Below are 23,792 nucleotides of genomic sequence, written 5' to 3' on the forward strand. Positions count from 1 at the left end.
TGGTGGTACATGCCTGTAATCCTAGCTCTGACAGGCTGAGGCAAGAGGATCATCCTGGATTTGAAGCCAACCTGGGCTACATAGCAAGACTTTGTCTCAAAGAACAAAAAACAAAAACAAAGGTTTTATAAATAAGGAGGGGAAGGAGGATTGAAAGGAACCTCAGGAGGGGAATGGGGAAGAAAAAGAAGGAAGATATATCATGTACAGTTACGAATTTCCTATGATGAATGTTATCATATGTGTATCTGAAAGGTATCAATAAAATTAAAAAACACCAAAAAAAAAACCTGTTCAAAAAGAATGTTTATTCTGTAGCAATTGCTTACCAAATTAATTGATTTACTTATAATTGTACTTTTTTTGTTTTTGTTTTTGAGGCAAAATCTCATAGTGTCATTCGGGTTGGCCTTGAACTCAGTGATCCTACTGCCTCAGCCTCCAAAGTGCTTTACTTTTTGTATTGTGTTTGCCTCTTTTAAAAGTTAAATGAAGACTAACAAATACTAATGCAGATAGGAAGTAAAATGTAAAATAAGGTTTTCATAAAATGCTGATTAAATGTTGAATTAGAATAAACCTATTTGATAAAATTATTTGGATTATATTTACTACTTATTCTCAGTAATTGATTTTCTTCATTGTTGAATATGTATATTTTATGAACAGGGTCAAGTTAATTTAGATAAAGCAGAATGTCTTTTTTTTTCCTTTTCTATAGTCTGTGCTATAAATAGTATGCTACAGAATAAAGAGACTTTCTGTTGCCAATATTATTATTTTACCTCTTGTATTCTATAGGTATCCTGAACTACACAAGCCTTACCTTCTTCCATTTCTGAAGCTCTAAGGAATGCAATACTTTGAATATAATATAGCTTCTGAAATTATGATCAGAAAAGTGATAGTGTACCTTGAGGGACCCTCAGCTAACCTTGTTCTGGTTCTCAAATTCATTGTTTTTGGTACTTGCAAATCAGGGAGATATAATTTAGCACTTTTTTTGATTTTTGTTTTGTTCTCATAACCAAGTGCTCTTTCTTATTACTAAATAAGATTTTAAAGTTTGATTCTTATACATTAAAAATAAGTACTTTTAGTTATTGAAGATTCACTTTAATTGTGTAATTTTCAACAAATTCTGGTCACGCCACACCATTTTGCGATGTATAAGTACACAGGAGCTTCTTTAAGTACATATGAGCACCCAGAGAAAGTTGGCATTCAGTTTTCAAGGAAAGTATTTCATTATGATTTCTGCTAATTTTGGCTTTATTGTATGAGGTGGTGCACATTTACCATAACAATGTTTTTGCTGTACAATTTTTTACTAGATTTCATATCCTCTGCATTCTGCAATTCAAAACAGATACATTCATACTCACATTGAAGAACAAATGTGTGCGTGATGTAGCTTTAACCTCAATCATATTGCTTGCTAATTTTTCCTGTTTAATATCATGTATAAAAATATTAGTGGATAATTAGTTTAAATTTAGACCAGTAAGCTGGGTTTGGTGGCACACACCTGTAATCCCAGCACTTGGGAGGCTGAGGTGGAGGAACATTGCAAGTTTGAGATCAGCCTGGGCTACAAAGTAAACTCCAGGCCAGCCTGAACTCTGTATAGCAAAACTCTGTCTCAAAAAGACAATTAATTAATTAATTTTAGACCAATGTTTCATACAGAAGAATGTAAGCTTATATTGTAACTGTTTATATTGTTTTTTAGGGGCAACAAAGTGAGCTCTAGGCCAGACTGAACTCTGCATAGCAAGACCCTGTCTCAAAAAGACAATTAATTAATTAATTAATTAATTTTAGACTGGTGTTTCATACAGAAGAATGTAAGTTTATATTGTAATTGTTTATATTGTTTTTTTAATTCTCTATTGTCATCATTTTGTTCCATTTGGAAGTGGGAATAGGGAGAATAGTAATTTATGGGATTAGTTATCCTACCTAGGTGGGCAAAGCTTAGAAGATCTTTATATGAGATAAGCAGTATTTTTTTCTCCTTCTAGGAAAGGGATGAAGCTTTGGGCTGTACAACGATGAGCTGGAATGCAGTGGAAAAGCTATGTCCAAAATCTGCAAATGATGTCAGTATAAAAAGTTTCCATAGAAAGGATCTTGAGTTGTCCTTTTCTCTGATTCATAACAGCAGTGCCATTCTTGCCACTGGAGGATTTGTGTAAACCTTGCTTAAAAAATGCTTCTCTGAGGTGATGCAGGGCCCGGAGGAAGGGAAGCCTCAGCTGCCGAGAGGGAGCTTTTTAAGGATGGAGAAAAAATGGTAGATAGATAACAGCAGGCTACAGAGGTTCCTTGAGATAGTCAACTTAGATTCCAAAAATAATACAGTGTGGGGAGTCCCAAACAGAGGGAGATAGATCCTCCCAACCCAGGAACAAGCTGAGCTGAGAGAAACCAATTAAATATACAGTCCCAGAGCTACTATTGGAACAGCTAAAGTTTCATTGCAGTGCTGACACTCGCACAGCCGAGACTTACCGAGATACCTGAAAGCCCACTGCTGCTTCAACCCATAGGAGACACAATTGCACTGAGGATGGGAGTAGGCAAACAGAACAGAGCTGAGCTGGCAGGGAATCCTGCATCGACCTGCGGTGAGTGAAGAGAATAAAACCCTTCCATAGAAAAAGGGGCTCCAACAGATGACATTCTGGGACCCGGCCGACTGGTGAGAACAAAGAGCTACAGTGACTTCAGTCAGCTGCTCCCATCTCAAGCAGGATTGGTGGGGAGTGCTTGACCTGGGGCATGCCTCAACTGAGACCCAATAAGCTAGCCCAAACCAAGTCTCTATGCCTGGAGTGCACCTTAATGCAGTGAAGCCCTCAGCAGGTTCACTGACCTGGAGGGGAGGGCCCAGCATAGGCTGCCCCAGTCTGTACCTCCATAGTACACTGCAGTGGGTGGGAGCACCTAGTCAGCGCACTTCAGATGAACTGTAACCAACAAAGAACCTGGGGACTCCTATATACACCTGTATAGAAGGAACAAAAATATGAGAAGAGGAAGCAACAAGAAAGAATCTCTAGCCGCCACCCCTAAGAACATTGATTCAGGAAAGGTAAATTGAAGGAGATTGAGGATGGCAAACATGCAATATCAGACACAGCAGCAGTAAACATAAAGCTATATCTTCAGAACCTCATAAACGAGTTCAAAAGTGAAGTATTTAACAAAGTAAAGCAAGATATAAATAGAATAATAAAACAAATGCTAAGCACCTCTCAAGAAAAAAACAGATGGGGGGCTGGGGATTTAGCTCAGCGGCATAAGCATGTGCCTTGCAAGCAGGCAGTCGTGAGTTCAATCCCCGGTACCGATAAAAATGAAAAAGACAAAAAAAAAAAAAAAAAAAAAAAACAGATGGAAGAATGGAGGAACATAAAGGTGATAATTGTTTGATGAATAGAGAAAACATAGAATACGTGAAGGAGGTTCAAAGAGATTACCAGGAAATTAAAAACTCCATGGAAAGCTGGCAAAATTGCTTGAAAGAAACTAAGGATAGATTATCCAATCCAGAGGACAGGTTTGCAATGTGGGATCATGAAAGGAAAAATTTCTTAAAAATATCAAGGAAACAAGCAGTAATAATACAAAGGCTAGAAGACAATAAGATGATCTATAACTTAAGAATGAAGAATGTGAATGAAAAAGCAGGATACAAACAAAGGAACTGCAAAGGCTATTCACAGAAATAATTAAGGAAAACTTCCCAAACATAGGAAAAGGAAAAGATATTCAGATGTATGAGGCATACAGAACAGCCACCTACAACCAAAATAGAACTACACCCAGGCATATAATAATCAAGATCTCAGAAATCCAATATAAAAACAGAATATTAAAAGCTGTCAGAGACAAGAAACAGATTACTTACAAGGGAAGGTCCATCAGAATTACGGCAGCCTTCTTGGCACAAACCATCAAATTGAGAAGAGCGTGGAGCAAAGTGTTCCAAGCTCTGAAAGAAAATAACCTCCAGCCCAAATTGATGTACCCTGAAAAACTGTCCCTAGAAATTAATGGAGAAACAAGATGCTTCCAAGATAAAGAGGAACTGGGGGAACTCACAACCACCAATCCAACTCTACAGAGAATACTAGAGGACATTCTAAAGAGAGAGAAAAGTACCAGGATTTCAGGAACAGTGGCAGAGAGGCCCCAATGAACGGAGCAAAAAGCTAAACAAAGAAGACAAATAGATAACTAATGATGGAAAAAGAGCACAACAGAAATGAGGCAGAGAAGGTTGGATATAATTTCTAATATAGATGGCCTAGATACACTAAGGAAAAAAAGAATCGCAGGCAGAGTGGATCAAGAGGTAGGATCCACCAAGATGCTATTTATAGGACATATAATTAACCTGAAGAAGGGTATATGGTCCAAAAATCAAGTATGAGAAAACAGAACTCTATGTGATAGAGAACCAGAGAGTAATAGGGGCAACTGGACCAGTATTTATGGATAGGTTGGAAAGACAGACTTTAATAGGTAAAGAAATACACCTAGAGATCAAGCCCAGGAGTGGGAAAGTTCAGAAACACTTAGGTAAATAGCAGGTTGTCCCCCCAAAATAAAACCGAGAGTGTTGGGGAGACCAAAATATGCACAGTACACACTGGAGGAGTGAAAGGGGAGGTATAGTCTTAGAAAAGACAGCAGAAGATATTTCTAATAGTGTATCAGGAATTAAAACCCGTATTACTCGCACCATTCTGCTTAGATAGAACTTATTCCTTCCCAGTTTGTATACAAGCACTGGATCTGAGGACACAGACAACTATCTCAAAAATATCAGGATATAGCACAGTAATCATCTTTAATATCCTATTAACTTAATCTAGGTCCCTGTATAACTAATACTGTTATGATTGATCTTAATTAAATCTGATTTGTCTGATTGCTGTTTGTTATTGACAGATCCTATTCAAAACCTAAGGTTGATAGTATCAAGTCAGAGTATAGACAACTATACTGAAAATGACAGTGATTCACTATGCTACTCATTCTGGTTTGATTACTACCTGTTTTTGTAGTTCTACACTATTACAAAGTTGTATTTCTATTAATACTGTTATATACTGATATATTCAATTATACTTTATCCGATGATATAGCCAGTTCTACTGATGATAACAGTAACAGATGACAATATAGTAACCATGGTAGAACTCCTTGTACAGCAGTTTTATATGTCTTTTTAGTTTTAGGTGTCTATGGGAATATGTTTTGTTCTGTCCTGCTTTGTTCTGTTTCTCCCTCTAATACAGAAAGGATAGAAATACATGTTAAGACTCATGCTTGTGTAAAACCTATAAACAGTTTACGAGAACTGATCTTATGACATGTGATGAAATGAACAAATACTTTGAAGGAAAAAAAGGCACTACAGTACTCAGTGCTGATTCTGGAGTGTCATGATGTGAAATCCAGCAATATAATTATTCTTTGTTCAGAGTGATTTTAGTCTGCTTTGGTTTGTTTAATCTCAACATAAATGAAGATATGAATAAATGCATGTATGTTTAAGTGTATAGGATTGATAACTATATTATTAAGTTTTTATTAGATAGATGAACAGAACTATTTGCAGTCTCCCTGTTTGAATTCCCATTTATATGTTCCACTTTTGTATCTTGAACAATTATTTGTAAGAGAATAATATGTAAACATCAACTAGAGAATTTGTACTGTTTATTTTGTCCTTTGAAAGTATGTACTATTTCTACCCATTTTGTTTTGTTTTGTCTTTCTTTAAATAAAATTTTAAAAACAATTTTTAAAAATGCTTCCCTGAGGAGAAGTTTATAGGAAGCAAGAGACCTTGATGTAAATAATGGGAATACGGCCCGTGACACAGGACAGTCTGGTTCCCGGCAGTCAAATCAGTGGACCGTGAATTCTACTATTGCATCTGAAGAGCCTCTTGGGAAAAGAAGTTTAAAAAGAAATTTTGAATTTGTGGACTCTAGTCCTTGTCAGGAAATTATACAAAATTAAAAAATTGTGTAGATAATAACCAAAAAGATGATAGATTGTCATACAAATCAAAGTACAGGCTTAACAGCTAAAGTCCATGATCTTAAGTAATCAGTATATAGATGTCAGCAAAACGACTGTGCTAATAAGGAGAATGTTGCCCATTATTTTACTGATAAACACCAAAAAACTCATTTGTACCAGTAATAGCAAAAACCTCATGTGCGAACCAGATGAAGATTGTGAGAAGACTTAAAGGGTACTTAGATTCTAATTTTTATATTGTCATGATTCTAGAGTTCCTAGAAGTATCTGTAAGTTGAGAAATCCAGAGATGCCAGCAGACCACCAGGAGATAGGAGGACAGAGGGAAGCACACCTTGACTCAAGTCCCGACAAGACATGTACACCTAGCTTAGTGAAATAATTATTTAAAAACTAAACATATATATATATATATATATAAGAATTTTTTGATAATTACAGCATTGAGTCCATTTTCAAATCCTTGATCAAGGGTTTAAGTAGTGTATCTTTTATGCCTAGCTGCCTATGATCTAGCAGTTTTGTTTCAATAATTTATTTTCCCTGTAAAAGGAATGCAGATCTTCTGTCCTTAAACTCTTTTTGAATTAGCAGACCCCAAACCAGATCAGGTCTGGAACTTCATACCGAACTCCAAAGAGTGTGAGAAGAGGGGCAGCGCCAGCAGATGACGGGCGCATCCTAGGAACCCCAGACTACCTCGCACCTGAGCTGTTACTGAGCACAGCCCATGGTAAGCGGTGCCCGTCTTGGACTTTGAACAGCTACTGTCAGTGCACTGTCCTTTAAAGTAAAATTGTTTTGAGTTTCTTTAGTACTTAGATTATCTGAAGTATAAGAAAGTGGACATACAAAAGACTCTTTTCTCAGTTATACTGTAGGAAAAGAAAAAAGAGCTAGCTTTCATTCTCTGCATTTGGGTGAGACCAAACACTGAAGGCTGTGCAGCTGTTTATCTTTCGCCTCCAGTAGTTTTGTTTTCTCTGGTTTGGTCACAGTGATCTGCCTCCCACCCACTGTATCATTCATTCTAAACATTCTTCACGACTGGCCTACAGTGCTCGTGACTACATGGTAGACCTCACTTTTGTTCATTCTGCAAATCCTATTCCAGTTTATAATGCACCGAACAGCCAAACCAGGAATGAATCATCCTTCAGGATGGTACATCCACCTTCTTTTCCTTTCTCTCTCATAAGGATTTTCCTATGTTAAGCAAACTTCACCCATTCTCATACTGCTTTAGCAAAGTACCACAGCTGAGTGGGTCAATGCAATAAAAATGTCTTGTCGGGACTGGAGGCCAGCAGTGTGGAGTCAAGGTATGCTTCCCTCTGTCCTCCTGTCTCCTGGTGGTCTGCTGGCATCTCTGGATTTCTCGACTTACAGATGCATCATTTCAACTCTGCCTCTTTATATGGTTTTTCCTTGTGTGTCTGTCATCATTTGGCTTTTTATAAAGATAGAAGTTGTGTTGAGTAGCACCCTGCCCTAATCCAATTTAACTTCATATTAACCTAATTAATCTGCAAGCACTCTGTTTCCGAGTAAGGTCATTCTGAGGTAGTGAGTGTTATGCTTAAACAGGCTTTTTTCAGGGGCACAAATCAATCCGCGACATCAATTCCTTCTACATTTTTGTTTTTGCAGTACTGAGGACTGAACCCAGGAGCAGCTGAGATACAGCCCAATAGTTTTTTATTTTTTGAGACTGAGTCTCACGCAGGAGCCCTGGCAGGCCTCAAACTTGTAATCCTCTTGCTTCAGCCTCCTGAGTAGGTGCGATCATAGGCATGTGCCCCTGTGCCCACCTCCTACATCTTGATGCTTACTTTCTTTTTTTCCATTAGGTTCTTTGTTGATCATCTGTTTCATCCCTCCCATTACAACCCTCACATCCCTTCTATTTTTCTTTGTGGATTTTATCTCCATCCTGAAAGCAAATTTCCACTTCTGTCTTCCCTTTATTCCCTAACAACTCAAAGGTTGCCTCTTTTCTTCCCCTGATTATTTTTGTTCTGGCAATATGATTTTATCTTGACTAGTTGACTAAAACTTTCTAGTCACCAGAGTTACTATTGTCAGATCTCAGTTTCTTCTCAGTCTCACTCCTCTGACCTCTATTGATATTCTTCAGGTACTTCATTCTGTCTTCCAAGTATAGTCCTCCCTTTTTATCAGTGGGAGTTTGATGCCCTAAGACAGAAAAATCCCAGGGTGCTCAGGTTTCATATAAAAATGGCACAGTATTTCCATATAATCTATACATAGCCTCCCACATGCTTTAAAGCACCTCTATATTACTTATAGCATCTAATGCAAAGTAAATAAGTAGTTGTTATATATTTAGGGAACAATAATAAGAAAGGAGGCTGTTAAACCAATGAAATTTTTTCAAATATTTTCTGTTTGGTTGAATTTGTGGATGTGCAGCCTGATGAATACAGAGGGGTAAAAAGAAGTTCTTCACAATTCTGCCCTGTGCGTTTTTTCACTACACATATTATTCCCTCTTAATCACACATCATTCCCATCAAGATTCCAAATCCATCTCTACCCTGACTTTCCAGGCAACAGACACACAGCTAAACTGCTTCCTGTTATTCTGCCAATCTTTCAAATGTTCCAAGAAAAAACTGGACTTGTTATCTAGCTTGCTTTGTTTTGTTCCATATCTGTTCCATCATCTTCATAGTGACAGGCATCAGCCCTACATTCAGACATTTAAATCCAGTTAATTAGATCCCTGACGTATTTTTCACATCTGCTACTGTTCTCTATAACAAGTTTGTCTTTCTCTTTCATTATGTAATGGCCTTCTATCTGGTCTCCTCAGTGTCATTCTGTTGTGTGTCATTGCCACCAGATTTTCTTTCTGAAACAAAATAATAATTTTTTTCTATTTCTGTCCTTGGAAACTATGGTTCCTCCCTTCTAGCTGCTAAATAAAATCCTAATTATTGGACATGACATTTGATGTTCTGAGTTCTCATATTAGCCTCAGCTTTCAACAAATCTAAATTGTTACATGTCCTGTGTTCACCTATCTTTTTCTTTTTTTCTTTCTTTTTTCTCTTTAATGATGCTAAGTATTGAAATCTAGGCCTTCCCATTGATCTAAATCCCTACCCTTTTTTAAAATTTTTGTTTTGAGGCAGGGTCTTGCCAAGTTTCCCAGGCTGAGCTTGAACCTGTGACCCTCCAGCTTCAGCCTCCTAGTGAAGGGATTACTTACAAAGGTGTGCCACCATGTTCAGTTCCCATACTACTTCTTAATAAAATACACTTAATTACCGTCTTTGTTTATACATGTATTTTATGAGGTTAAGTAAAGCCAGTCTTTAGTCATCTTTCAATCAAATTTCTTCTCATAGTATCAAATCTTCAATAAAGTTTCTTTAATCAACTTCTTCTATACCACCTTATTAAAAGCCTTTCGAAATTAACATTATCCTGGGGCTGGGATATGATTCAGAGGTACAGCACATGCTTAGTATGTACAAGGCTCTGCGTCTGATCCTGGAACCATAAAAGCAAAGCCAATAAGTAGTTATTGTCTGTGTGTTGCAATTAGTTGTGATATACTTCTCCACTACAAAAGCATAAGAAAAAGAGAGTGTGAGTTTTCTGCCCTCAATATAACATTTCAGGATTTCTTGAAAGACTTATTGCTAATCATCCTGGGAGCACTGGAAATAGGCACATGCAGTATTCCCCATTCTTTATTAGCCAAGCAAGTAAATGTGATGTGCTCTCACAGGTTTTGGTACAGTGTCCCTTTGGCCAAGTCAAAGACTTGCCAGCCTGTTTCCTCTCTGTAATTAGCATTTCCTTAACCTTGGGTGCAGTATGAAAACGGGCTTCATACTTAAAGATTTCTTTTATAGAAGCTTAATGCTGTTTTAGTGGGACATAGCTACTGCAGCTAGACAACATGCTGTAGTCTCAATGGCAGCCTCCCAGGTGGCCTCTGTAGTCTTGCCCTTCAGCCATGCTGAGATTCTTTTAGTTTCTTGTTCATATTTTTGTTTCAGCTCTTTTAATATCATATTACAATTATCTGTTTGGTCTTTCCCAGAGTAGACTGTTTTCTCCTTGGGGAAAAAAGCCTTTAATCATCTTTGTATCCTTTGTGTCTAGTACTCTACCTAGTAATGGTGTGGGAATGAATTCATAATTTTATATATTATATCTAACTATTGTTTTCTTTTTTTTTATTTAAGGAGAAAAGAAAAGAAAAAAAACAGTGAAGGGGTACAAGTTATACAGATTTACAGAAGAAAAAAATGTGCAGTAGGAGGTCACTAGTTAATGGATTACATATTGCCATCTTAGAAATAATTGTTCAAGTCACAAAATTAAAGCTTGTAGAGTGGACATTCCAACAATGATACTGCAAACAGTTCTGTTCACTGATCCAATAAAACTCTGTGATATCATTTTCTATCTCATACATTTAAATATACATGCAGTTATATAGTTTAGAGCACTTTCTTTTCCTCTCTTTTGTACTGTGACTATTACACATTTTGGGTTTCATTGCTCCCACAGTTCTTATTGCTTTTTTGGAAGAGAGTAAAACCAAATGTGACATAACAAAACCGAATCGGTCAAGTCAAAAGGGTGGATATAATAGATAACATAAAAACATAATACAAGGTGATCAACAATGGTTACCATAATGGCTCCCGCTATTTCTAATAGAATTGCCTATATCATTAGTTGTAATACAATTGAACAAAACAGTATAGAATAAACCCGACAAAACCAAAACATTGGAGATATTGTAGGTCTTCAAAAGTAGATAAACGTCAACGAGAATGGGCGTTATAATGAATCTCATTATCTTCTCAGCTGATGCCTAAACTTTCGAACCTGATACTATCCAGCAAAACAGAATAGAGGAACCTGAGTCAAAAACAAGATGGTGAGAGTAATACAGGGCTTCAAATCGAGATAATAGAAAGTCATAGTGGGTTACTATATTATATCCTGCTATTTTTTCCCTTTAATTAAACGGATAAAAATAAAAAAGTAAATAATGGAGTGGAGATTGAGAAAAAAAAAGAGGGCATAACAGCGAAACAGGGCAGATCAAAACATAACCATTTAAGCAGAATAGTGTTTCACCACCAGATATTTCCGACCCAAAAGTAGTTACCATATTGACTCTTTCCTTGAAGTCCTTGAGTACAACTTCGTATACTGTAGCATTAAGTATATCAAAACAATGTAAAACCATTTAAGAGAATGACAGCATTATAGAGTATTTAGAATCGACTAACAGAAAATGAACAATGGTTTCTGTATAGTCTCCTTGTCTTTACAAGGTTTTTGCTTATACTATCGTACATAATAAAATCCAATAAGATACAACCTGTTTAGACCATTGGAGACAGAAGAACAAAAGCTAGATGAGACTTCAAAACAAGATGGTACTAAATCAGTATTACCTATTAAGATGTCATTTTCTCCAAAATAGCTGTTCCTATCATCCAATCATCTCTGTCTCATTTCTGTTGAGCTCTTTTTCTGTCAGCAGCTGTCAGTTTGTCTTCTTCATTTTGTTCTCTGCTCCATTCGTTGTAGCCTCCCCGCCACTATTTCTGGGTTCTTTGTATTTTTCTTTTTTTAGAATATCCTGCAATACTTTCTGTAGGGTTGAATTGGTGGTTGCAAATTCCCCCAGTTCCTCTTTATCCTGGAAGCACCTTGTTTTTCCATCAATTTCCAGGGACAGTTGTGCAGGATATCTCAATCTTGGCTGGAGATTATTATCTTTCAAAGCTTGAATTATTTCCCCCCACGCTCTTCGTGATTTGATGGTTTGTGCAGAGAAATCTGCTGTAATTTTGATGGGTGTTCCCTTGTAAGTAGTCTGTTTCTTGTCTCTTACAGCTTTTAATATTCTGTTCTTGTATTGAATTTCTGGAATTTTTATTATTATATGCCTGGGTGTTTCTCTGTTAGGGTTGTAGGTAGCTGGGGTCCTGTATGCCTCATACATCTGAGTATCTTTACCTTTTGCTAAATTAGGAAAATTCTCCTGGATTATTTCTGTGAGTAGCTTTTGTAGTTCACTTGTTTGTGTCCCTACTTCTTCTTTTATGTTCTTAATCCTTAAGTTATGGCTCCTCTTATCATCTTCTTGTCTTTGTATTATTGCTGTTTGTTTCTTTGTCATTTTTAAGAAGTTTTTCATTTCATTCTCCCATATTACAAGTCTGCCCTCCAGTTCAGATAGTCTGTCCTTAGTTTCTTTCAAGCTGTTATGCCAGTCTTCGATAGACTTCTTAATTTCTTGATAGTCCCTTTGAACCTGCTTCACATACTCAATGCTTTCTCTGTTTTCTCCATCAAGCAATTCTCCCCTCTTTTTCTGTTCTTCCATTCCACCATCTGTTTTTTCCTGGGTGGTGCTTAGCATTTCTCTAACTATTCTGCATACTTCTAGCTTCAGGTCGTTGATAACTTCATTCCTGAATTGGTCTATGAGGCTCTCTATATGGCGCTTAATGTATATTGGTGCGGTGTCCACTATTGCCTGTTTCTCAGGATTGGGGGCTGAGGAGCCTTTTTTGTTGCTTCCCTTCCCCATATTTTCTCTTCCTTGTAAAATGCAAACTTACAAAGGAAGCCCGGCTTCCCTGCCTGTCAGCCACAGCCTGGTCAAATTGCGCTGGCTAGTTGTTCCAGCCCACCGCTGCGCACCAGGGAGTCGCGGAGGAGGCAGCCTACGCGGGAGTCAGTCGCTCCTCCGGGCCACCGTCAGGCTCTGGGATCTGGGTTAGGCCACCCTAGGGAGTCCGCCAGCAGCGTCACTCAGGCCAGGCACTTTTCACCAATCCCGTCCGAGAGGGGAATGTGTGGCTGGAGTTGCCATGGCGCCCTGCTCCTACAGGACTGCCCGAGCCCAAAAAGACCTCCGCTGGAGTCAAACTGTGGTAGGGGCTCAGTTTTCTCGCTCACCTTGCCACCAGTCAGTTTTCGTGTACGCCTTCTTGTCCGTCCTGTTTTCGACTCCGTTCGCAGACTCCCGTTCCCAGAGCTTCTGTGCGTCTCTCCTTGCCGAGCCGCTTGTGGAGGCAGCCAGCCGCCGGGCGGCGGGAAACCCAAATCGCGGCGGGATACCCAAATCACGGTTTCCAATGGCGTGTAGTCGAGCCTCCACACCAAGCCTTTTCTGTTCCTATTTTAGCGCCAGGACTATATTTTAAGTTGGTTTCTCTCAGCCCAGTTCGTTCCTGAGTCAGCAGAGCATATCTCTACTGGTTCGTGACTCCTTAGTCCGCATCATTCCTGGCCTCTGAGCCGAGTCTTCCAGAGAGCCTTCGGTAGTTGCTGTTGTCTGTCCGCCATGTTCTCCTCCTCTAACTATTGTTTTCTTATATGCAGGATTTCTAACGTCAGGTCAGTAAACTCTGTAAGTCAAATGGCAAAGCACAGTAAGCCAAATAGTCAAAGTATCACTAGATCACATGGGATGTTTTTTCCTTTCAGCTCATTTATGAACTACAGAAATGAACTATACTCTGAGCAACAAAACTCAGAGACTGTTTTCTCTGTGAAAAGACATGTAGGCAGGTAGCACTTTTTAATGCTTAAAAGATATCATGAAAATAGTTTTTTTTAATGACAAGAAATACTTGACAAAAATACTAAAATTAGAAGTTGCAGAAAGGTTTGAATTTTCTAAATCTCTGAATTTCATTATCATTAGAAAATAGTTAGCAGCGTACGGTGGCACATGTCTATAACCCTGTCACTCTAAATCCAGTAAAATATGAGTTGGAGATGTAGCTCAGTGTGAAGGTTGAGTTCCATCCCTCATACCACATGAAAAGGAAGGAAAGAAGAAAAGAATATAATAATATCAGTATTTCCCTACCAATTTCAAGAAAGGATTTTAAATTTGAAACCTAGTAGTATAGAACAAGTTTGTTCTTTTTCTCTAGCCAATGATATATTATAAATGCTAAGACATACCACAATATGTGATCTTATTAGACTTTGACTTAATGGATATGTGTGACATATCTGTGGAAGAATCATGTATGTTTTAACATGAGTTGATATGGGCTGAGCTGGGGAAAGGGCTCTAATTTCTAGTCCAAGTAAAACAAAAATATATTTTTTCCTGATTTCTTCCTACTTTCCTGTTATTTGTCTACCTTATCTAATCCACTGGAATAATTCTTTCTCATTGCTGCTTAAGCGACCTACTAACTGAGTGGTCTGTATGTTTTTATAGTGATTACTCTTAAAGCCTACCAACTCTCAGCCTCTTATGGTCCTTAAATGGAAAGTGAGATTATCTGGCTTGCAGGCAAAAGGCACCCTAGATGCATGAGATCTTTTTTCCTAATGACAGACTCCACAGTGCTCTGCTACTTCTTTTAAAATGGTATGGTGACAGTGGCTTAACCATTATGAATTTTGTGCAGTAGTCTTCAAAAGAAAATGTATAGGCAAATTTAATACTACACTACAATCCTTATTTATTTATTTACTTATTTTTGATACCGGGGATCAAACTCACAATTGCACACTTGCAAGGTAGGTACTTACGCTGCTGAGCTAAATCCCTGGCCCTGCACTAGAATTCTTAATCTAAATTTATATTCAAGTTAACTGTTTTTGGACTAAAATTAATCTTTTCTTAGGAAATACTTTATAAAGAATTAAATAAAAATCTAAACCAGCTTATAGTTGTTATAAAGCTGGATATGGTAGTGCCTATAACCCCAGCACTTTGGGAAGCTGAGGCAGAAGGATCACAAATTTGATCCTATCTCAAAATTACAAAGGCTGGGGATGTAGCTTGGTGCAAAAGCCCTGGATTCAATCTATAATACCCACTCCCTCCCAAATATTATTAAAAGATTTTTTATAGCTAGGTGTAAGGCACACACCTGTGGTTCCAGCTACTCATGAGGCCGAGATGGGAGATGCCTTGACCCCCGGAGTTTGAAGCCAACACTGTAAGATCTCATCTTTAAAAAACAGAAATAAAAGAATACTTGTTATATAGCTGTTGCTCCAATAAAGATTTTTTTTTAGAAATCAGCCTTACCTATTTATGAAAACTTCTCTCCTAATTACCTCCTTTAGCCACAGTTTAAATCAGTGTTTTTTGCTTAACTCATTTTCCCTCTGTGTTCCTATGAAAGTCAATTCCAATGCTCTGTAATAGGGCATCCCCTAGTTATCAGGCTACCTTCTAATTAATACGAATGTTACCACTTCATCTCACACCTTGTGTGAAACAAGTGGAATGTGGAATAATCATCTAAATTAATAATTTCAAATAAAGGAGTAGTTTATTTTAGAAAAATGTCCTTTATGTTAGGTGCATTCTTTGGCCAGGGATGTAGTTCAGTGGCAGAATGCCTGCCTGGCAAGCACAAGGTCCTGAGTTCGATTTTCAGAATCAAAAAAAATGCATGCCTTCATTGTGGTGTAGGGTTTAGAACACATAAATTATCCAGAATACCAGAGGTTTTAATAATTGGAAATAAATGGTTGTAACATTTCTTTCTAGCTATGGTAACTGCTACTCTGAACTTCTTGGAAGATAAATAGGAAAATAATGAATATGTTGTATAAATGAAGGTAATTTAACATTTCTGTAACTTATAAAAACAGCCAGAAAAGCTTTAGGTAATGAGTGCCTTGATTATGTTCAAATGTCCATGTACTAATGATTCAGTTGATTGGATATTTGTAGAAAATGCATGCACACTTAGCAATCTAAGATTCCTCTGCAATCTAAGTCCTGCAGTAGACTGGTGGGCATGTGGAGTTTGTTTGAATTTCTAACAGGAAACATCACAGCAAGTAACCCAGAATATTCTGAAAAGAGGTGATCCTTTTTCTCCTACTAGAGCAGATTCAGTATTTCTGTGTAGTTAAACAGTGATTAACAGACTTATTTGTGCATTAGTATTTGTAGACATACCCTGGCCAGAAGGTGAAGAAAAGTTATCTGATAATGCTCGAGGTGCAGTAGAAATACTTTTAGCCATTGATGATACAAAGAGAGCTGGAATGAAAGGTAAGGTTTTGTGCTTAAACGCTTACCCTTGATTTGTTCCAGGTGGTGACTAGTAATAACAACATCAAGTTCTGGTACAATGGTACAGATAATATGACTGCTAAATGGTAAAAAAGGATAACTCAATTTATTTCTGCCCTCTAGATATACATGAATATATCTGTCTTTATTCCCTATTAAAATTAAGTGCAGGCAAGTTATAATATTCATATTCTAAATTAATTTTTTCATTTTGAAGGAGATACCAGAAACTGTCTTAGTCAGTGTCTTTGATTTGTCAGTGTCCTAACAAAATTAACGATCAAGGAATATAGGAAATCTGTTTTATGAAAGTCTTCTATAATTTCTTCTTTTTTGTGTGATACTACAGATTAAAAAATAAAAAATAAAACATTATCAGCTGGCACACACCTGTAATCCCAGCTGATGGGTAGAAGCAGGGCAGGAGGATCACAGGCTCAGGGCCAGCCTGAGCAGATTAGCAAAACCCTGCCTCAAAAGTGGGAAATAAAGTGGCTAAGGATACAACTCAGTGGTACAGCACCCCTGAGTTCAATCCCCAGCATAGATAGATAGATAGATAGATAGATAGATAGATAGATAGATAGATATAGAAGCATTGTCAGGATGTAGTACATATGTGGAAATTATAAAGTAAAGCATGATCAATATATGTGTAGACATCACTACAAAGGAGGGTGGAGCATAGGGAAGAAATCAAAAGCATCAAGGATGAGCTCCCTGCTAAAGTTACCTAGGACAACAGACAGAGCTAAAACTGTAGTGCTATAAACAGGTGATGAGGTGCGAAATGAGGACTACAGCATCAACTGGGTGAGACGAGTGGTAGGGAAGTTCTATCAGTGAGCAGGAAGTAAGACAAGTTCTCCCGAGTAGGGTGTGTGAGAAGATGCAGCTGCAGAGACAGACTTCCGGTAAGGCCAATCATTTATTCATTCATTTGAAAAATATGAACTGAGCACTTGGCTTGCCAGCTGAGACGCAGAATGACACAATGTGCAAGGTCTAATGGGGAGACAGACCTCAAACAAAGGTCAGCGGACCTGGGCAGCACATATGTGTGCCTGAAAGCAGTACCTAGCTAGTGTTGTCATAACACGCTTTTTTGTTTTATATTTTTCCTAAGAACTGAAATGTCATCCTCTCTTCAGTGATGTGGACTGGGAAAATCTGCAGCATCAGATTATGCCTTTCATACCCCAACCAGATAATGAAACAGACACATCATACTTTGAAGCCAGAAATAATACCCAGCACCTGACCGTCTCTGGATTTAGTCTATAGCATATAAATGTCCCTTCGGTTGAACCCTGTGTTATAGAATAAGCTCCATTAATTATTTACTCCTGTAGATGTAAGGGGGGATATTTTACCTGGATCAATGAGATTTTAATATAACAGCTTTCACAGAGGCAAAAGGTTATAAGGAATATAATCAGTAATTTCTCTTCCTCTCTGAACTGTATGTAAATCTTTAAAGCTCTTTTGACCATATTTATTTTGTTAAGTGCACTTTATGAAAAGTAAAGCATCAATAAAACTAGAATGACACTACTGCTATATAGACAGAGAGTCACAAGCTGGAGTTTCTGTTTCTCTGTTGATTTCAGTCCATCCTTCAGTTTGGTATTAAAACAACGAATGTACAATTCCATTTCAATTTAATTTACTTGCATAATATGCCTGCAAAAAAATGTCTCAAGGGTAAACACTTAAGGTAACGTCGTGTAACCCTGGAAATGTAGCTAGAAGGAATTCTCCGCTCCTTAGGGTAACTCCTTGGGGAATGAAGATTAAACAAAAGTACTAAAGTTTTAGCTTGCCTTACTAAACACAGTTTTACTGCCTTGACTGCTTTTGGTGTTTGCCCCTTCAATATCTATTTGTTTAAAGTAATACTGGAAAGGTGAAGTGTGAATACTGTAAGTAATTTTAATAGCTTTTTCACTTTTAATAGATGGGATGTTTTACATCTTATAATCATTTTCAACATTATCAAAACAGACATCCTTAAAAATAATGTACTTTTGCCTAGTAAATATAATTTACCAAATAAATTACCTGTCAACATCATTCTTTAAAAAAAAAACTAAAATTCAGCTCACACATCTTATCTTAAATTTATTAAGACTTCCAGTTTTAAACCTATAAAAAGGCAAAGTCCAAAGTTAAACATACCATAAAGTGAGTGTTCTGCTGCTACAATAACCTGTCAACTATGATTATTCCTTTTGCACATTGGTTTTAGTGGATTTACTCTCCATTACCATCCCAGAGCCCCATTACAGTGTGCTTCACAAAGACAATAAAGTGTCAAAGCATTTCAGTGAAGCCAGGTGTAGTGACACACCCTGCAATCTCAGCACTGAGGAGAGTGGGGCGGGAAGATTGCTTCATGTTCCAGGCCAGCCTGGGATATGTACTCAGTTCAAAGCTATGGTCAACTATATGAGACCTTACTTAAAATATAAATAAAACAGTGTTACAGTGAAAGATGTATCACTATAATCAGTGCTTTATAATTGAATTCATGGGTTAATGATTTTACTGAGCCTGTTTTAGTGATGCCTAGTTAGATTTAATAACCCCAGTCAGCTCCCATGTTTGTTATTGTTGTTGTTGTTGTTGTTTGAGACAGTGTCTCACCATGTAGTTCAGGCTGGCCTTAAGTTCCCTATGTTGCCCGGGCTGGCCTGAGACTCACAATGATCCTCTTGACTCAGCCTCTTGAGTGCTGGAATTATAGGCATATACCACCAGGCCCAGCTCCAGAATGTTGATAACAAGAATTTCACCTTCTCAATAAGACTTTGGTAGAATGTTCTATGGGAAATTTAATCACCCCAAGAGATCATGTAAGACATCTAAAGATTTAAAATATAATTTAAAATATATAAATATAAACATATATATGTAGTATATAAATATATATATCTGCGAAGAAGTAACATGACGTTCCTAACTTTAAATGGCTTTTCCAGAAAGCCCATTAGTCATTTCTAAGCCTTGCTCAGTCTTCAATCAGCTTTGTTCCCAAACTATTAAGAGGAAATCAAGTATTACTTGATACCTAAGGAAAATCTTAAAAAGAGCCAAAGCTGGGGGTGTTGCTCAGTGATACAGCATTTCCTTGGCATGTATCAGAGCCTGGGTTCAAGCCCTAGTGCCAGAAAGGGACAGAGTGGAAGAAAGGGAAGAAAAAGAGAGACCAAAACAGGAAAGTATACAAAAGCTTGTAATCCCAGCACTTGGGAGGCTGAGGCAAGGGGTCATTTTCAGTCTGAGACCAGCCTGGGCTATAAAGTGAGTTCAAGGCCAGCCTGAACTACATAGTGAAACCCTGTCTCAAAAAGTCAAATAATAATAATTATGATAATAATGCCAGACACTTTAAAAGGAAAAGCTCTTTTAAAAAAATTATGGCAACAAAGAAAAGATAAACAGAAGGGTTGAAAGTTGAAGAAAGTAGAATAAAAAGAGATGGAAACTAGGAGAGCAAAGATAAATGTGAGGTGCAGGTTTAGATCCAGTATCCAGGCAGAGTGAAGATGATTAAAAAGGAAATCAAGTCCATGTTCATCCTGCAGGACAAAAGTCTGCAGAGTGAAAGGACAAATGCCCAGCGTGGAAAAGGAGCCACAGTGAGGTGGACTGGTTACTGCTCCCAATCCACTCCTACCTGTTACGTCAATGCGCGATGTTCTCAAAGAGCAGTGGGGTCATCCCACGGCACATGGACCTGGTCATCTGATTTGTCCTGATCAATGGACGATTAGCTGACACGCATGCTGGTTCACGAACAAAGAGGAGAACCACGGAGACCTGAAGGCAGGTGGAGATCTAACCGCCAAGCGGGCTGAGTGCAGCACAGGTGCAGTTCACTCACACATTCACGAGCAGGGGAACCCTGCTTATACAGAAATGAGCTTCGCCGTCCCTTGTTACATAGCACTATTATTGCAGCAAATATCTTTCCTGTACACACCAAGGTACAAGTGAAATTTCAGACACTAGAATAGAGAAGATCCTGCAACGGTCAAAGGGAAAGGAAAAACTCTTTTTACAGCATTTGACATGTCTTCAAACTTCTCAACAGGTACAGCTGGAAATAAAAAGGCAGCAGCAAGTGAGGCGTGGTGGTTCCCACCTATAAACCCCACTCTCGAGGGAAGCTGAGGCAGGACGCTGAAGCCTGCCTGAGCTACACAGCAAGTTCCAGGACAGCCTGTCTCAAAGAGGGGGAGAAAACAGCAATATCTTCAAGCTTCTGAAAGGGAAGAATAAGATACTTGAGCACATGCAAAATCCCCAAAACTTGCCCCATGCCCTTTCTCAGAGACCAGTGATGGTGATCCTTTTAGAGACAAGTGCCCAAACTACAAACCAAAACCCACTGTTTATCATGAAGTACCAGCATCTTTTGTGTTAAAAACAAAAACAAACTGTCATAGACTCAGGAAATCATGTCCCTTCGAAAGAACTCCTGCAGATGGCGGTGAAGTGTGAGCCAGGCACGGGAGACAGCAAGTTCACAGCAGTCAACATCTCAAGCAGGCTGCAGACAAATGAAGTTGACCAACTGTGATACATCTGACGGTTTCATAGGATTTGTGTTTGGTTTTTGTGTTTTGGTTTGGTTTGGTTTGGTTTTTTTAGACAACCTCTCACTATGCCATACAGGCCGGCCTTGAACTCACTTCATAGCCTCAAACTCCCAGTAATCCTCCTGCCTCAGCTTCCTGAGTGCCAACATGCCTGGCAGGTTTGATGGATTTTCGAATAAATGGAAGTACTAGGAATTGAATTATTGATAAATATAAAGAAAACTATGCAAATGAAAAATAAGACAACTAATTTTAGCAATAATAAAAACATGTTCAGCAAAGGAAAAGTGACCATAGTTTAATACCTTATTCAGGTCAGAATAGTAGTGTGAAATGTGAACAGTGACCCAACCATAATTCAAAAGAAGTATGCTGGAGGCAATTGTCCACAGCTCTCTCGCATTTTCTGCATATGAGGCACTGACTGGCCTTTTTAAGCAGCTGTAATGTTTGTTACATAATGTGTCAACTTCAGGTCAAAGTTTAAGGGACAGAGCAAAGAACCAGGGTCCTTTGCAAACACCCTCATCCTGTGCCAGGGCGCCCGGGGAGGAGATGTGAGTGCTACACCTGCCCAAGGGCCATAGCCTGATTACAGTGTAAGGGAGGGAAAGGGGCTTGCTCTCCCCACCTTTTTGCTCTTGTTCCTTTGCTGTCTTCTGCCACCTGAAGTGTTGCCCCAGTTTGAAGCCTTGGAGCCAGCTGATTATGGACTGAAACCTCCTTCATTTTGTCTCAGCAGTGAGGAAAAGTAACCAAGACAGCAACCTTGCATGGTGCACAGCTTTAAAAGACACACACTGCCCTTGGGAGTGCATGGCAGGGCACTGATATCCTGTATAATGAAAATAATGTCTTTCAGGAGCACAGCCTTGCTACCTACTCGTCTGGGTTCATCTCCCATAGCATACCCCACAGCATGTGCAGTTGTCATCTAGCTACCCTTTGTCACACTGTGGGAACTGTCACAGGAGCTGGTACACTGGCTGCTGCCACTGTTAGGTGTAATGAACACTTCTTGCTTTCTGACCTGAGTCTTAGGCTTCTACTAGCAGCCCTGAAACTGGTATGCTAACTTGGTTTTGACAAACTGCATTTGAAAAGGTGAAGAAATGAAAAAGATAGATGTGAGCAGTGAATGTAACAACAAAAAAGTAACTGCATCTTTTGTTTTGGAAATGGGAAATAAACATAATTCCTGAAACAGAAAAAGCAAGAAAAAAATTCAAACATAGGTAAAACCTCAAAGGTTTTAAAAAGAACCCAAAATAATGAAAGTAGTGGCCTCGTGTGAAGTAAACCAATGCAAAATATTTTACAAAAGGGATATTATACAGCTGTATTATACTTACCTGTAGAAGGATCTGGCTTCTGTGTATAAAAAGAAATTTGTATGTACTTCTATACAAAGAGTGTCTGTCTCTTCACAGCATTTCCTAATCTCACAAAAGGGAGTTAGATGTCCTGTCCTACTTCTGTACAATATCGACAGTAAAATGACCAAAGTTTATCACTATTATCATGAGTTATTCACTAGGACAGGGAGCACCATTGAACCTATTTTAGACAAACAGCCTTATAAGGTATTATCTCAGTTTTATAAGGGGGGGAATAATTTAAATTACTTCTCATTCTGCAATTAGAAAGTGTCAAAACCTGCCAGCAAGCGTGAAGTCCTGAGTTCAATTCCCCATACCAAAACAAAAACAAAAATAAAGTATCAAATCCAGAATTGAAGCCCAATCAGACTGGCTCCAGAATTGCAAACAGGCACAACAATCAAGAACTTCCTCTGCTAGTCAGGGCTATCGCGGGTGGTGTCAGCTGCTTTCAGACAACAAACTTGTAACCCATGGAAAGGAGTTAAATGGATCAAGGGACTGACATTCCTCCCGGCTCCTTACTCACTCTTCAAGTTGTCTGCTACATTTCTAAGCATTGGCCTTTTTAAATGATACTCCAAGATAGCAAGAGACTTGGCCCTCAGAACCTCTAGGACAATATAACCTCATCCTGCTAAAGAAAATGCAAACACAATGTAATACAACATGCCCATCACACTGATAGCACCAACTGCTGACAAGATATGGAGCAACAGAAACTCCACTGACTGCTAGGGGGAATGCAAAAAGGTAGATGCTTTGGAAGACAGTTGGGCAATTTCTTTCAAAACAAAGCATACTCAGAATAAATTCAGCAATTTTATTCCTTGGTTTACCCAGATGAGTTGAAAACATGCCCACACAATAATGTGCACACAGTTATTTACTACAGCTTTATCCATAACTCCAAAACAAATCAAGATGTCCTTCAAGAGAAAAGGGGATTAACTATAATGCATCCTTACAATGAAATTGTATCTAGTACCAAAAAAAAAAAAAAAAAAAAGGGAGCCAGGCATGGTAGTACATATCTGTAATCTCAGCACTCAGGAGGCTGAGGCAGGAGGATTGCCATGAGTCTGAAGTCAGCCTGGGCTGCCCAGTGAGTTCAGGATCAGCCTCAACTACCTAGCAAGATCCTATTTTTTTAAAAAAGGTCAGACATGGTGATGCACACCTGCAATCCTAGCACTCAGGAGGCTGAGCCAGGAGGACTGCCAAGATAGACTACACAGTGAGACTTTGTCTCAAAAGACAAACCAATTGAGCAACTACTTTAAAGATAGAAATATGTAATTATTAACCATTGACATTCTCCTATTAGCTTGTTTTTGAAATTCTTTTCATCTTTAAAATAAAAAAAACAGAAACAAAGAGACTCTTGTGCCATGAAAAACATGAAGAAGCTTACATACCTGAGTGAAAGCTGCCAGCCTGAAAAGGCTACCTAGTGTATGACTGCAAACAGTAGAGGTGACATTCTAGAACTCGTGAGAAGGAAAGTCATGGCTGCCAGGTGTTTAGCAGAGAAGGACACTCAGGGCTTTGATAAAAGATGTTTGGGGCAATGAAACTGCTGTGTAATGTTGCATGGAGAAATGGTATGGTGTTACTACTTGTTACTGTTAGTGTGTTGATTATGTACCAATGATGAAATAATAGGGA

At 38.4% G+C, this 23,792-nt stretch overlaps 1 pseudogene; it reads left to right on the forward strand.

Moving 5' to 3' along the window:
* Positions 1-17,425, forward strand: part of LOC134473447 (serine/threonine-protein kinase greatwall-like) — a 28,443-nt pseudogene extending 11,018 nt beyond the window's left edge.
* The last annotated feature ends 6,367 nt before the right edge of the window (positions 17,426-23,792 follow it).

This window comes from Cavia porcellus, unplaced genomic scaffold (genome assembly GCF_034190915.1).
Source record: "Cavia porcellus strain 051 isolate PalLab524CR breed Dunkin Hartley unplaced genomic scaffold, mCavPor4.1 scaffold_27, whole genome shotgun sequence".
Taxonomy (NCBI): Eukaryota; Metazoa; Chordata; class Mammalia; order Rodentia; family Caviidae; genus Cavia; species Cavia porcellus.